The sequence below is a fragment of the Leucoraja erinacea genome, chromosome 3, assembly GCF_028641065.1.
Source record: "Leucoraja erinacea ecotype New England chromosome 3, Leri_hhj_1, whole genome shotgun sequence".
NCBI classification, from domain to species: Eukaryota; Metazoa; Chordata; class Chondrichthyes; order Rajiformes; family Rajidae; genus Leucoraja; species Leucoraja erinaceus.
Window position 1 is genome coordinate 68,237,048 of NC_073379.1, and position 15,537 is coordinate 68,252,584.

General features: G+C 42.7%; 1 protein-coding gene across 3 annotated transcripts in view; it reads left to right on the forward strand.

The window, feature by feature from the left end:
- ror2 (receptor tyrosine kinase-like orphan receptor 2) overlaps positions 1-15,537 on the forward strand; it is a 249,366-nt gene that overhangs the window by 16,296 nt on the left and 217,533 nt on the right. The gene's annotated exons all lie outside the window — the stretch shown is intronic.

Sequence of the window (15,537 nt, forward strand, 5' to 3'; positions counted from 1 at the left end):
TATGATTCTGCTTTTTCTTTGAACTTAATTTAGTTACTCCAGGTATAATTATAATTTTTAACTTTTTTTATGGTTCCAATCTCTCCAGATTTGAATATTTTTTTTTGCTTGCTTCATTTTATTATCAATGGCTCGTCAAACTTGAGTACCTATTTAGGGCCCATTCTGTCAGCACAAACATCTTTTTAATATTTGCTAGAGCTTGGACCAGATAAAGAATTAGAGCTCTGTTGACAGGAATCGGATTAATCCATTGCCTACATATTAAAAATGTTAAACTATTAAAATAGTCCATTCCATATTAGTGTCATATTCATGTGGAGGTAAGTATATTTTTGTTTTACCAAATGGCTGAAATAAGAATCATCATCTTGTCTACATAATTACATTTTGGCATGCTCTAAAAAGATCTCGATACTCTTGGCAGAGATATCAAATGAAAAATGTTCTCGTCTCATCTCTGTCTCCTTTCTTTTTGATGTTTAATCCAAATCAGAGGGCTGCAGGCTATCTTGTTCAACACTTCATGCGCAACACCAATTTGATGGAAAAGAATGTTGGCTGTGGTAATGAGATGTAACCTGCAATTTTAAAGATTACTGCAAGTGTTTGGAACAAGCAATTAAAGTATGCTGGTTTTTATTCTAGACAAAGTAATTGTGCAACTAAATTTCAAACATTTATATTGTTCAAACTTGATATTTTCTACTTGCATTAAGTTTTTTTAAAGATATATCATGAGGAATATACAGTAAAATCATGGTTATCTGCTACAGAGGACCTGACTTACAGAAAGTCTTTGTACTGCACAGTGCCCTCCATAATGTTTGGGACAAAGACCCATCATTTATTTATTTGCCTCCACAATTTGAGATCTATAATAGAAAAAAATCACATGTGGTTAAAGTGCACAGTGTCAGATTTTAATAAAGGCTATTTTTACATTGGGCATCGCAATGTCATGTAAATGAAAGTAGTCACTTTGTTACATATCCTTTGCATGCAATGACTGCTTGAAGTCTGTGATTCATGGACATCACCAGTTGCTGGCTTTCTTCTCTGGTGATGTTCTGCCAGGCCAACCATCTTTAGCTTATGCTTGTTTTGCGGGCTAGTCCCCTTCAGTTTTCTCTTCATCATATGAAAGGCATGCTCAATTTGGTTCAGATCGGGTGATGGACCCGATCACTCAAGAATTGGTCACTCAAGAATTGACTCTTAATTTTGAAAAACTCTTTTGTTGGTTTAACAGTATGTTTGGGATCATTGTCTTGCTGTAGAGTGAACTGCCGGCCAATGAGTTTTGAGGCATTTGTTTGAACTTGAGCAGATAGGATGTGTCTGTACACTTCAGAATTCATTATGCTACTACCATCAGCAGTTGTATCATCAATGAAGATAAATGAGCCAGTACCTTCAGCAGGCCATAATACCCCCACCACCACGTTTCACAGATGAGGAGGTATGCTTTGGATCTTGGGTAGTTCCTTCTCTGCTTCATAATTTGCTCTTGCCATCACTTTGATATAAGTTAATCTTCTTCTCATCTGTCCACAAGACCTTTTTTCAGAACTGTGGTAGCTCTTTTAAGTACGTCTTGGCAAACTGTAGCCCGGCCATCCTATTTATGCGGCTAACCAGTGGTTTGCATCTTGCAGTGTAGCCTCTGCATTTCTGTTTATGAAGTCTTCTGCGGACAGTGGTCATTGACAAATCCACACCTGACTCTTGACAAATCCACACCTGACTCCTTAAGAGTGTATCTGATTTGTCGGACAGGTGTTTGGGGGTTTTCCTTTATTATAGAGAGCATTCTTCTGTAATCAGCTGTGGAGGTCTTCCTTGGCCTGCCAGACCCTTTGCGATTTGTAAGCTCACCAGTGCTCTCTTTCTTCTTAACTATGTTTCAAACAGTTGATTTTGGTAAGCCTAAGGTTTGGCGGATGTCTCTTAACAATTTTATTCTTGTTTCTCAGTCTTATAATGACTTATTTGACTTTCATTGGCACAACTTTGGTCCTCATGTTGACAAACAGCAATAAAAGTTTCCAAAGGTGATGGAAAGACTGGAGGAAAGACTAGGTGCTGAGAGCTCTCTTATACCTGCATTAAGGAGGCAATTAAAAACACCTGAGCAATTACACCTGTGAAGCCATGTGTCCCAAACATTATGGTGCCCTGAAATAGGGGGACATTGTATAATCACAGCTGTAATTTCTACAAGGTGAAACCAAAATGTATTAAAAATACCCTTTAATAAAATCTGACAATGTGAACTTTAACCACACATTATTTTTTTAATTCAAAATTTCAAATTGTGGAATACAGAGGCAAATATATAAATGATGGGTCTTTGTCCCAAACATTATGGAGGGCACTGTATATTCTCCCATTAAATTTTTAAAGAAGCCTAACTTCCTAAACACGTTTTTCTCTCAACAGTAATCCCTAGTGTGCGTCTTTAGGCAAGAGAATTCTGATTGTGTGAGCAGAAGAGAAGGGATTTTTTTTTATTTTTTAAATTTACTAGAAATGGATGTTAATTTGTTTGATAAACTATTATTGTATAAGTTTTAAAAGAAGAGACTGCCTTGTTAGTTTACCAAGTGAAATCCCTTAAGTGGCCCTCTGCTGTGAACCAGTGGCCTATAATTATTGCCTTTAGTAAACTAGTTCAGTTCTCTGTATAGGTTTCGTGTTATTGCATAACTTTTTTGGTAATGAGTTTGTGAACTCCGTAAGGGTGAATTTCCGTTCTCTGAATTGCAATAACACAAGGGTTGACGTTACATATGCCATTAGATTAATTGTGGGTAATAGGGTGAAAATAAAAGACATTCCATGAAACGAAAGAATTGTCAGATGTATATTCATGAGAAATAGTTCATTTCTGACTTTAAAAAAAAAAAATCAGTTTCGGACCATTCTCGGGAATGGAAAACTTGCATAATGTGGGGACTGTTTGTACTGTAGAAACTGTTATTTCCAACTGGCTGGCTGGGCTGATGCAAGGGCGGGACTGAAGGAGTGCCCAGCCTGTGCCTTTATTTGCCTGGCATGTTTGACTGACCTGCCGTGTCAAGTCTGGCACGTGCTATATTACAGAGCTTTTACTGTAGCAACAGTTTCTCAGAGTACAACTGAAAGAAAAACCAAAAGAAAAAGATAAATGTAATGAAATTGTTCAGGCAGTAATGTTTTTTCATATATATGCATCCTTACGGCATAGATTTACTGTCAGATGTATCTTTGAACTTCTTCAGTAAATTGTGATAGTTCAACTTTGATTTCAACTTGCTAGTTAGTTCCTGATAATTTAATAAGAGGGTTCACTAGAAGCACGTGAGACCCGATCCTGTGCATGTCTTCACATTTTTTCCACACCCAGCTCTGGTGTTGCTTCTGCCTCACAGGGCTTGTTATTCTTTCCAAACTCTGCCATTTCAAACCCAGAATGATTGATTTAAATTTCAGCCTGCTCCCTATTCCTCTCGCATCTCGTCATTCACAGCCATTGTGGCTTTGCATCAATCTCACCTTCACGGATGACTCTTTCACTTCGGAGACAATTACTGTGAATGAAACTCGCTTTCGTTGACTTTTCCTCATTGTTTCTTGGTGTCCAAATGCGTTACCCTTCACTGCCATGAATAGGTTAGGCAGACGGAATGGAATTGATTGAATGGCATCTCACAATTGTCACCTTTCTATTTCCCCCCCTAACATTTATCACTTGTTTTGTAACTGCTGGAAATACTAATTTTCTGGCTGTTTTTTTTCCCCTTTTTTTAAATTTTAGTTTGTCTAAACTGTTTGTTTTGGGGTTACTTTAGCTTTTCTATGTGGGGGAGTGGGGTAGGTTAAGGGGAAAACCCTAGTTGCGTCCTGGCAGTCGCGTCCTGGCAGGGGACCGGACCAGAGCTACAACAGCGGCGGCGCGGTGCTAGATTCACCACGGAGCAGGCGATGCCTACCTGGATCATCGTTTGGAGCTCCAGAGCGTTGGGCCTGCAGCATCTACATCATGAAGCTGTTGGTCGCGGAACTCCAAACGCAGGCAGCGCTGACCGACATCGTGGAGTCCCTGGGGCCCTTTGCCAAGGGATGCCAGTTATGAATCTCCGCTCGGCGCGGCCTGGGGACGTCGGGAGCTGCGAACTTGGTGGGAAGTGGCCGTTTTGGAGGTCCAAGGCGCTGAGGTTGGCCTCCAATCCCGACGTCGGAGTGCCAACATCACGGCGAGCGGGCCTGAGCAGCGGGCTGCCCATAACTCCAAATACAGTCGAAATTTAGATTCGCGGTCCACGTACCGTAGGTGCGAATGTCGCTCCCGTTAACGGTCGAGAGGATGGGCCCTACCTTACCAGCACGACTGTCTCGAGCGCTTGGGGGCAGGATACTGGCATGAGCACCGGAGTCCACCAGGAAACAGTGGCCTGAATGGCGATCACGGTCGAAGAGGCGTGCGTTGGGGCCGATCGCGTTCGCCTCTGTGGACTATCGGCCTGGGCATTACCTGGAAACAAACAGGGGCTCTGACATCTTCGGGTCCGTATCGTTGGTGGCAGTAGCATCATCTGCGTTGACTGTAGAACACTGGCCGCGGCGGTTCCTCTTCGGCGCTGGGCTGGCCTCTTCTTCTTGATGTCGGCTCGGCTGCACCCATTGTGTGACCAGGGGGAGGGCGAAAGCATAAACGTCCCGCCGTCTGTGTGCCCACAGCTCATCAGCTCTCTCCGCGAGCCGCTGCGGTCACTGAAATCGGCTCCGGTGAGCATTAGCTGTACTTCATCAGGCATCTACTATAAGAACGCCTGTTCGAAAAGTAGGTAAGGGCGGTGCCCGTCCATCAGGGCCAACATCTTTGCCATGATCGTCGATGGCCTTCGGGCGCTGATACAGTACATATGTAGCAGCCTTGCCGCCCTGTCTCTACGGGTAAGGCCGTAAGCGTGAAATAACAGGGCCTTCAACCCTTAGTACTTGCCGCTGGACGGAGGGTCTCTGATGTAAGGCAACAGCCTCGACGCACAGTCTTGTGGCAATGCGCCCACCATATGGAAATACATGGTGTCGTCGGCGTCGATGCGATGTAGGTGGAACTGTGCCTGAACCACACCTGAGGTTGATCAAGCCAAAAGGCTGGCAGTTTGAAGGCCGGTGCGCCCTGCCTCGCGTTGGCTGATTCTGCGGGAAGACTCTCTTCCTGCATATTTCTTCTTGTCTAATGACAGCTAGACAGGTCGGGGTCACCAATTTAGTGGTCTGAGAAACGACTACTGGAGTTTTCAACAGATCTTTATTCAAAAGTTTGATATCCAGTATACAGGTTCTACAGACACGTCTGCCCACAACGGTGGTCAGCGCTGAACTAACGCGCGCAAGGGAAAAAATGAGCGAAACAAGCAGCCCCTCCTGAGTCGCGTGACCGCAGCTTCCGAACGCCAGGTTCGATATCAGCATGCGCCAGCAGGCGCCGCTACAGTGTGTTCTTTATTTTATTGTATGGCTGTATGGTGATCACATTTCACTGTGCCATCTGGCACATGTGACAAATAAATGTATCTTGTATCTTTATGGCTTGCCCTGCTAACATTTTCTGTTATTGTTTTTGATTTCCTGCATCTGAGGTTGTCTTGATGTTCACTTTTCACTGCTTCACTTACTCATTTGTTGCCTCATTTCTCATTAAATTTCTCATTTCTGACGTATATTTTCCATCTTTTTAAATAGGAGGGACACAATGGTGTGCAGCAATAAAATGTCGGAATTATTTATTAATTCTCGGATATGATTTGTCTGTGTTAAGCACAATCATCATCTTCTCAGCCAAACCTTCTATTGTCTTTTTTTCTCTTCCCACAAAGGAGAAATCCATGCATGCTGCGGCTTTTGCAATCAGACCAGTACTATTTCATACTGTTGTTTCTGGCTTATTAAGTCTCTGCTTCCCATAATTCAACCCTTGCTTTCTGCAAGTTCATTAAAACTGCAAATTAATGTCAAGGCTTTGAAGACCTGCAGCGGTTTTACTGAAAATAGTGCCAGGATGTTAATCTGCTGAAATTACAGCAAATTCAGCACTGGCTTCAGCAAATAATCTATGTTTATGGGTTTATTAGGCGGTCGGGTATGATGGGCACGAGTGGTGCCACATTGATAGCACTAGGGGGCGCCGCATGGATGGCAGCCTCTGCCTACAGTCTGTCTGTTTTTCTATCTTTTAAAACATTTTTAGTCTGTTTTAAAAGTATGTTTTGGAGAGTTCTTTAGTTTTTCTATGTGGGGGAGGGGGGTAGGGTAAGGGGGAAACAGTTTCCCAGTCACTTCCTGGCGAGGATGTGACTATTCTCCGAGTCGCGTCCTCGCGGCCTACCACCTGGATTAGCGCGGCCTTTCCAGCCGGGGACCGGCCAAAGCTTCAGTGGCGGCGCAGCACTGGATTCATCGCGGAGCGGGCAATGCCTTGCCTGGATCGCCATTGGAAACTCCGTAGTGTTGGGCTTGCTGCTTCACCATTGCGGAGCTGGGATTTGTAGAGGTCCCAGCGCGGGCGGCGCTGACTTCAACATCGCGGAGTCTTGGGACCTTTTGCTGAGGGCCGCCAGCATGAATCTTCACCCAGCATGGCCTGTGGACTACGGGAGCCACGGACTCCGGTAGGAAGTGGTCAATTCGGATGACCAAGCCACTGAAGTTGTTCTCCCATTCCGACATCGGAGTTCCAGCATCCCGGTGAGGGTCTGAACATCGGGCCGCCCATAGCGGCGACAGCGAGGGGTTCGGAAGCCCTCCGACCATGGGTGAGCAACAGAGGACAACAGAGGAGGATGACTGAACTTTGGTGCCTTCCCTCACAGTAGGAAACTTTGATTCCACTGTGTGGGGATGTCTATGTTAAAGACTATCGTGTTCTATGCCCTTTTTATTCATATGGCTGTATGGTGACCACACATTTCACTGTACCAATTGGTACATGTGACAAATAAATAAATGTCTCTTGTCTTGTCTGATACTACATTTGGTCGGATTGTGAGCCTTCAGAGGATGCTGGAGGCTTCAGGAATATATGGGTAAGTTGAGGCAGTGAACATTAACAAGAAGTTAAATGACCCAGTTTTACTTCTATCTTTGGATGCTTGGATGGAAACCAATTGCTTGCCTAAACTCACTCCACCAAACACAGAGCTTCTGGTGCTGCAATTTCTGTTCCACACTTCATATCCATTCCCAAAAAGACCCTCCTGAAGGCTTTGTGTAAAACCCACCCATCTCCTCACCCACCCATCTCTTTAGTTAACCTTCCTTACGTCAGTGTTTGTGCTTTGCTATTTTAATCTGTAAATATCATGGTTTCAAAGATCATTGTCCAAGTGGATGCTTTGTTTTTGGTTAGTATTTCATTGTGATCTGCCTTCCTTACCAAAAATTGCCCCACACTCCTTAATCTTAATTTCAGTCTTAATTTGTTTTTAAAGTTTCTTATGCCAACGGTTTGCAAGAGGAGGTTGCAAGCTTTCTTCTCTCTTTCTCTCCTCACTGTGTTCTCAAAAAAGAAGCTTGATACAAATTTTAATTCTTTATCACAGCCAAGTCATAGTCGTTCTCACCATTTAATGCTATCAGTTTTAATTTCTCAAAAACCTTCCTGTTTTGGGCCTATTTGTGATATTCAATAATGTATCCTCCTGCAATCTCTGCTCATCCCCTCAGTCTAAATAGCATTATCTAAAATCATAGAAATAGATGCAGGAGTAGACCATTCGGCCCTTCGAGCCTGCACTGCCATTCAATATGATCATGGCTGATCGGCCTATTATGACATTGATTTACCATAGGTTAGCCTTGTCGGTTTATAGATATTCATAATTTAATGCTTTTATAATTAACAATCATCTTTGTATGATCGGCAAATCTGAATATGTTGCTTTCAAGCCCCCAATTTACAGTTATTTATAAACAAGGCAAATTGTTGGTGTCTCAATCACACCTCCCTTTTGGACACCAGTGATCACAAGCTGCTAATTTTAGTACCTGCCCGTCATTCATGTTATCTGTAGCCTGCAGATCCAACTATTTCCCTATGTCCTTCAGTTCAATAACCTTCAGTTTTGGCCAACAATCTGTAAGGGATTTGATGAAATGCTCTTTTTGTTCCGCAAAAAATAATATTGAAATTAATCTTCCTAACCACTACTTTAGTCATCTCTTTGAAACAAAGAATGCATTTGGTCTCCTCATTGCTGAGGGAAATATTCAGGCAAGACATCCAGTAAGGAAAATCTATTAACTAGATGAAAAACTTGATAGCACATTGTAGCTTCAACTAGCCTTGGTTAAATCTATGGCCAGTCAGTTAATGCCATGATACATTTTAAATATCAAATTTCACTTTTAAATGTAAGCATATTATTCCATGTGTGCATGTTAAATGCATTGATCATTGGTGGGAACTAATCAATATGTACATTATTCAATATACACCAATTCATTGCTGACACCGACTGCTGAGGAACCCGAGCTTTATTACATCAAATGCTCAAACATGAATGTTGTTTTAGCTTTCCGTAAATATTGTCTAAAAATCATTCTATTTGCGTTCTTTAGGTTAATATTTTTTTTTAAAAGAAAGGGTGATTCAACCCTTTCATTGCACTAATGACTTTTGGGTATGAACAAGAGCACAAAAATGGATTGTTTAAATGTCATTGCTCACTGATGCAGAGCACAAGGCATTCATTGTACGCGTTCAACTGCTGCAAAAACAAAACCAAAAACCTGCATGTTCTTAGTTTCTGAAAGATTTGTTGTAATTTCATGATACATCAGTAGTTCCAGTGGCTAGGAAGTGCCTCGCTATATTAAACCATAATTCTAGAACAAGGTTTTCAAATCTTGCGGTCCTGTAATCCAAGTTACCCTGCCGCAAGGAAAATTAAAATGTGACTTCTTATTACAGGTAACAGCACTCCAAACTCCAGCAAAACAGCATGGCTCACTGAATACACAAAGGCAGGCATTTTTCTGTAGGAATAGCAGTAAGGCATTGCTGTCTGATTTATTCTTTAATTGGCAATGTCCAATACCAAGTTTAACTGCATGTGTGCTAGTATTCAAAAGAAAATGTCCCCTTCCACAAATGTAAGAACACTGATACTTGGCTAAGAGACTTGGCATTTAAACATGTGAAGGGCATGAATTTGATGTTCTCATCTGCAAAATATACCAGAAACTCTGGATGCCCATTCAAGTTTTAATTACAAGATATATCTGTATTACTAAAAGTCTGTTTTTGACCGGTTTTGGCCATCTGTACTGCGATTTCCGAGAGAACGCCGCCATCTATGGCCGTCATTTTTGGCCACCTTGCTCAGAGCCCCGCTCCGCCGCATGTGTGCCGAGGATTTTTTCCGTCGATTAAAAATGACAGAGATATTAATGTTTTTACGAAATTCCCCATTCTCTCTGCTGCCCCCGCTGGCGGCAGGGGGGAGGGACTATAAAATCAGGAAGTTGTGTGCCACACAATCTCTTCAAGATGGAGGAAGGCAGAGGGTCACGTTTCTCTGAGCTGTGAATAACACTGAACATATGTCTATTCAAATGTAAGGGCCCTTAGTGGTTCTAAAATGCTTGCAGAATGTGTATTGGTTCTAAAGCTAAAGCTTGCAGAAAGTGGCTTATTGGTTCTAAAGCTTGCAGAAAAATGCTTATTGGTTCTAAAGCTTGCAAAACAATGTCTATTGGTTCTAAAGCTTGCAAAAAAAATGTCTATTGGTTCTAAAGCTTGCAAAAAATGTCTCTATTGGTTCTAAAGCTTGCAAAAAATGTCTATTGGTTCTAAAGCTTGCAAAAAAATGTCTATTGTTTCTAAAGCTTGCAAAAAAATGTCTATTGGTTCTAAAGCTTGCAAAAAATGTCTCTATTGGTTCTAAAGCTTGCAAAAAATGTCTCTATTGGTTCTAAAGCTTGCAAAAAAAAGTCTATTGGTTCTAAAGCTTGCAAAACAATGTCTATTGGTTCTAAAGCTTGCAAAAAAATGTCTATTGGTTCTAAAGCTTGCAGAAAATGTCTATTGGTTCTAAAGCTTGCAAAAAATGTCTTATTGGTTCTAAAGCTTGCAAAAAATGTCTATTGGTTCTAAAGCTTTGCAAAAAGTGTCTCTATTGGTTCTAAAGCTTGCACAAAATGTCTATTGGTTCTAAAGCTTGCAAAAAAATGTCTATTGGTTCTAAAGCTTGCAAAAAATGTCTATTGGTTCTAAAGCTTGCAAAAAAATGTCTATTGGTTCTAAAGCTTGCAAAAAATGTCTATTGGTTCTAAAGCTTGCAAAAAGTGTCTCTATTGGTTCTAAAGCTTGCAAAAAGTGTGTCTATTGGTTCTAAAGCTTGCAAACAAAATGTCTACTTACTGCAGATGCTGGCTGGGGAGCTTTGGCTTGAAGTTAAAATGCATTACTTACTGCAAGTGTGGGTGCATTGGCTTGAAGTTGAAAGGCACTACTTACTGCAAATTGTGGCTTGAAGTTGAAAGGCACTACTTAATGCCAAAGCACCCAAGCCACCATTTGCAGTAAGTTGAATGGCACTGCAAATTGTGGCTTGAAGTTGAAAGGCACTACTTACTGCAAGTGGTGGCTTGGGAGCTATGGTTTGAAGTTGAAAGGCACTACTTACTGCAAATTGTGGCTTAAAGTTGAAAGGCACTACTTACTGCAAGTGGTGGCTTGGGAGCTATGGTTTGAAGTTGAAAGGCACTACTTACTGCAAATGGTGGCTTGGTTGCTTTAGCTTGAAGTTGAAAGCCACTGCTTACTGCAAATGGTGGCATGAGGTTGACAGGCACTACTTACTTCAAATGGTGGCTTGGGTGCTTTGGCTTGAAGTTGAAAGGCACTATTTACTGCTAATGGTGGCATGAAGTTGAAATGCACTACTTACTTCAAATGGTGGCTTGGGTGCAAATGGTGGCATGAAGTTGAAATGCACTACTTACTGCAAATGGTGGCTTGGTTGCTTTGGCTTGAAGTTAAAAGGCACTACTGTAAATACACTTCCTGTTTGCACTGTATATTGATTTTAGATAAAACGCTACCACTTACGGTTATAAAACCGGGAAATGTGGGTGTGGCTCAGTCTCTGCAAGATGGAGGAGGGAGAGGTCACGACTCGCTGTCTTTAGTGGCTTTGCACCCTACTTCAAATGGTATGAAACTGCACTTGGATTTGGTGGCCTTATACCCTGCTTGAAATAGAATTTCAAGGATTAGCCGTGAGTCAACTACCAGCCCACCAGCCATGAGTGAGTGAGTTGCCAGCACAACAGGCTTGATTGACTGAGACGCCAGCCCAAGAATCCATTTGGCACACAATTTGCATACTAGCCCTCTGGAAACCAGTCCCTTCAGCCCACAACACCCATACTAGCACTCCAGAAACCCCCCCCCCCCCCCTGGCCACCAATATTAGAATTGGTGGAGAGGTGGAATATTGCGTTGGATGACCAGCCCTCCTGTGTGATGCTGGGACCCAACGGGTCCCACTTAGTCTAGTATATATTGTAAATAACTGGGGCCCCAGCACTGAGTCTTGCGGCACCCCACTCGTCACTGCCTGCCATTCTGAAAGGACCTGTTAATTCCTACTCTTTACTCTGTGCGGGAAGGGGGGACCAGGTTAGGTTGCTGGTAATATGGATGAGATGATGTGACATGAATATGTATTATCTTGAAGTTGACGACCATCTCTGCAGCAGTTCTGTTGATGAGGAAAAGTTGCGTTTATTTCCCCCCCCCCCCCCCCCCCCCCCCCTTCAGTATTTCATCAACCAGGTATTTTGTCTTGCTGATATTAAGGGTTACCTTCTTGGTCTGACACCATACAAATCTTCATAGTTATTGATCCGGCTGACAACAGTGATATCATTGGCGAACTTAAAGATTGAGTTGGCGCTGTTCTTGCTCCACAGTCACGGGAGTAGAGAAGGGGGAATGGTAAAGATGAGGCAATGGGGGCCAAGGAACTGGAAATTCAATGTACCTTAATTGGTACATGTGACATTGAACTGACCTTGAAACCTTGATGTCCATTCATTTTACACTTTCATTCTCCATCAAAGAGATCTTGAGGGCCGCCCGTTTCTTCCTTGAACAAATACCCACTCAACTAACACTCGTCTCTGCCTGGTGGAACTTATGATTCCTCTCACTTTCTTCAAGTCAAAGTTGTTGCTATGGGTACTTGCATGGGCCCCAGCTCTTGCATGTCTTTGGCAACATTGAACAACCCCAACACCACCTCCCCAACTGCCACATTTACGACTGCATTAGGACCGTCTCCAGTGTCTATGCAGAACGTATCAATTTAATCAACTTCATCGTCAACTTGCACCATGCCCTCAAATTCACTTGGACCATCTTTGCCACCTCTCTCCCATTTCTTGATCTCTCTGCCTCTATTTCAGCAGACAATCTCTCCACTGACATCTACTGCAAACTAACTGACTTTCACAGCTACCTTAAAGCCATCCCCACCCCATCTGTTGCAAAGGCACCATTGCTGTCTTGCAGTTTCTGCACCTCTGCCACATCTGCTCTTGAGAAGTGGTTTTCCAATCTAGGACATCAGAGATGTCCACTTTCTTCAACCATCCTGTAGAAAGGGAAACCTCACCCGTATCTCCCCATTTCCCGACAGTTCTGCTCTCAGCCCCTCACCCCATAGACAGAATAGGGAGACAATTGGCCTGGTCAATGCTTTTCACCCACCAGCCCTCACTTCATTCTCAGACATATCCACCAGCTTCAACATGATCCCACCATTGGTCATTTTGCCCCGCCCCTTTTCTGCTGTGACGTCCGTCGTGACTCCGTGATTTGCTCAACTCTTCTCCCCCCCCCCCCCCCCCCATCCTCCCTGCACACAGGCATTTCCCCCAGGGAAGTGACATTTGTCCCAAGCACCATTTATTGACCCCTGTGGCAGTTCCAAGTGCGACGGGTTTACTCCCACCTTCTCCAATCTTGCCTTTTGCCTGTGGCGCTCTCAAGGTGGCCCACTCTACATTAGTGAGATCAAGCGTAGGCTGGATGACGGTTTTGCTGAACACATGCTCTATCCATCAGAGCCTGCTGGAACTTCAGCTTGCTCATCGCTTTATTTCCTCTTCCCAATCCCATACCAACCTTTCTGCCCTCTACCTCCTCTATTGCTGGAGTGAGGCCCAGATAAGAGTGTGAGAACGGCACCCCCCTGGTTTGCTTGGGTTACCTCCTCCCCAATAGCATGAATGTTAAATTCTCCAATTTCTGGTACTCCCTGTTTGCAGACACCTTTCTTTCCACGTCCCTTGCCCCTGTCAACTGGTTCCTTACCATCCTCCATCTGCTCACCTTCTGCTCCTTACTCTTGGACCCCTATTTTCCTTTCCTCTTCCCCACCCCCACCCCACTTTTTTCCCTTCTACCCAACTTTCCCCTAGCCCTATATATCACTCCTCATCTTTCTTGAATTTGCCAACTATATCCAATTGGGTTTACCATAAAGTAATAATATCTGATTAATTTTAAATTCAAGAACAGCCAAGATATTTGGCTTTATCACATGAAGAAATGAAAAGCTGTCTCCACCATGCCAAAACTATGGACCAACAATAACAAAGAGGAAGAACTTTTTAAGATAAATAAAAATCATTGTCCCTAAGTGCTTGTTTCTTCACAACCCTGTCCAAAGTGTACCACTTAGCTCTGAAGAGATTTAAAGCTTCAAGATTTTATTGTTTTAATTAAAGTAACGCCCTGAAATTTTGGACAAAATGTAATGATGGTGGTTTATAAAATACTTTCATGTTGTGTGGAGGGGCAGTTTACAAGGATGTTATGTCAAGATGTCACAAGCATTAACAGGAGCTGGGACTGCTCCGTAGGAATCCAGTAACTTCAAAGTGGAACCTGAATTCAATTAGTGAGAGGGGGAGGGTATTTTCCTCCTAGATATCTTAGAACCAGGTCAATTTGGGTAGGGGCACAACATGTAGGATGCAGATGAGGAGAATTTATTCCATCAGAAGGCAGAGTGACCTGTGGAATGTATCTGCCAGAGAGGGTGGGTGAGACTCGTGCTTTTGTCTATGATTTAGGAAGGAATATTTCTGGGCATAAAAAAACATCAGTGGATAGGGGAGAGAGCGTGGGAACATGATATTAAGATAGAGAGTCGGCAAGTGAGCGGAAGAGCAGTCTTGGAGTTGAAAGCCTGCTCCTAGTTTTCTATTTTTGTTAGGATAACTGGCGCAAACTTGATTGCAGGACTTAATTGCAGCAGGATATATTAAAATACAAAATGAAATCCAAATACAAAAAGCAAAGCACCATTTAAGAATGGTGCACAAATTGAGATAGAACACAAAAAAAATCTCCTAATCCATATGTGCTGAGATTACCAAGTCCCTACGTAAGGAATGAGAAAACATATTTCTGGTCACCAGCCGTCAAATATGTAGACTGAATGGAAGTGGGAGATGGAAAAGATAAGCAGCGATGAATGTGACCACATTTATTTGCATGAAGCATCAACTTCCAGACAGCCCTTTGATTGAAAATGGTCTCACTGACAACATTATTGCATTGGGGCCAGACTATTACAACCCACTGAATAATGACATATGAATAAACTGGGCATTAATGGACATCTTTGCCACTTCATTTTGAATGCAGTGATGGTTATTTTAAAACAAAGCTGCTTTTAATGGTTTCAAAGCTATATTCGTTTAACCAACACCCTCAATTTTTCCTTCTTTGAGGTCTCTTTTTAAAACAAAACTCAAGTCAATGAATATAAGATATGGTTGGGCAATTTTAAATTATGCTGATTAAACACAATTTATTAGCACAGGAAATTTTGTGCCAGGAATAACGAGTTCATGGTCAGGTCGGGGGGAGTTCATGTAATCCCGTGCTACCTGCTCCATGGTCGGATAGTCGGCGACTAAACCGTCTTCCCCATCTGGTTTGCCAGGTGAGGAGGGGGTTGTGGGATGCAGATGAGGAGAATTTATTCCATCAGAAGGCAGAGTTTCAGAGTATTCCAGCAGAACCAAAAACAAAACCTGCAAAGGGTGGATGAGCTTCCAGGGAGCCAACGGCCATCCACATTTCAGTAGAAGTTGCGATCACTGTCATACATAGCATTGTAAGGAATGATGATCAAGCACACACACAAAAATCCTATATTTCCAGCAGCAGAAGTCCGCAGGAACTGGGGGACAGAGATGTGTGGTGCATCCATCACCGTTCCCGTTGGAAACCAGCACCACTGCGTCGTTAATGTTTTCAACGATGATGAATGAATGAATAACGTTATTAATCATCTGCCAAATAATCAACGGTAACGTTAAAAATCCAAACTACTGCAATAGACGATAGTGAAGGGAAGGTTTGAATGAGACCTATTCAGAAGAGGGTTGGCATCTGAAGGATCTGTAACCAATGAAGCAGTGAAAGGTTATTGAGGCAGGTACTATGACAAGTTTTAAAATATA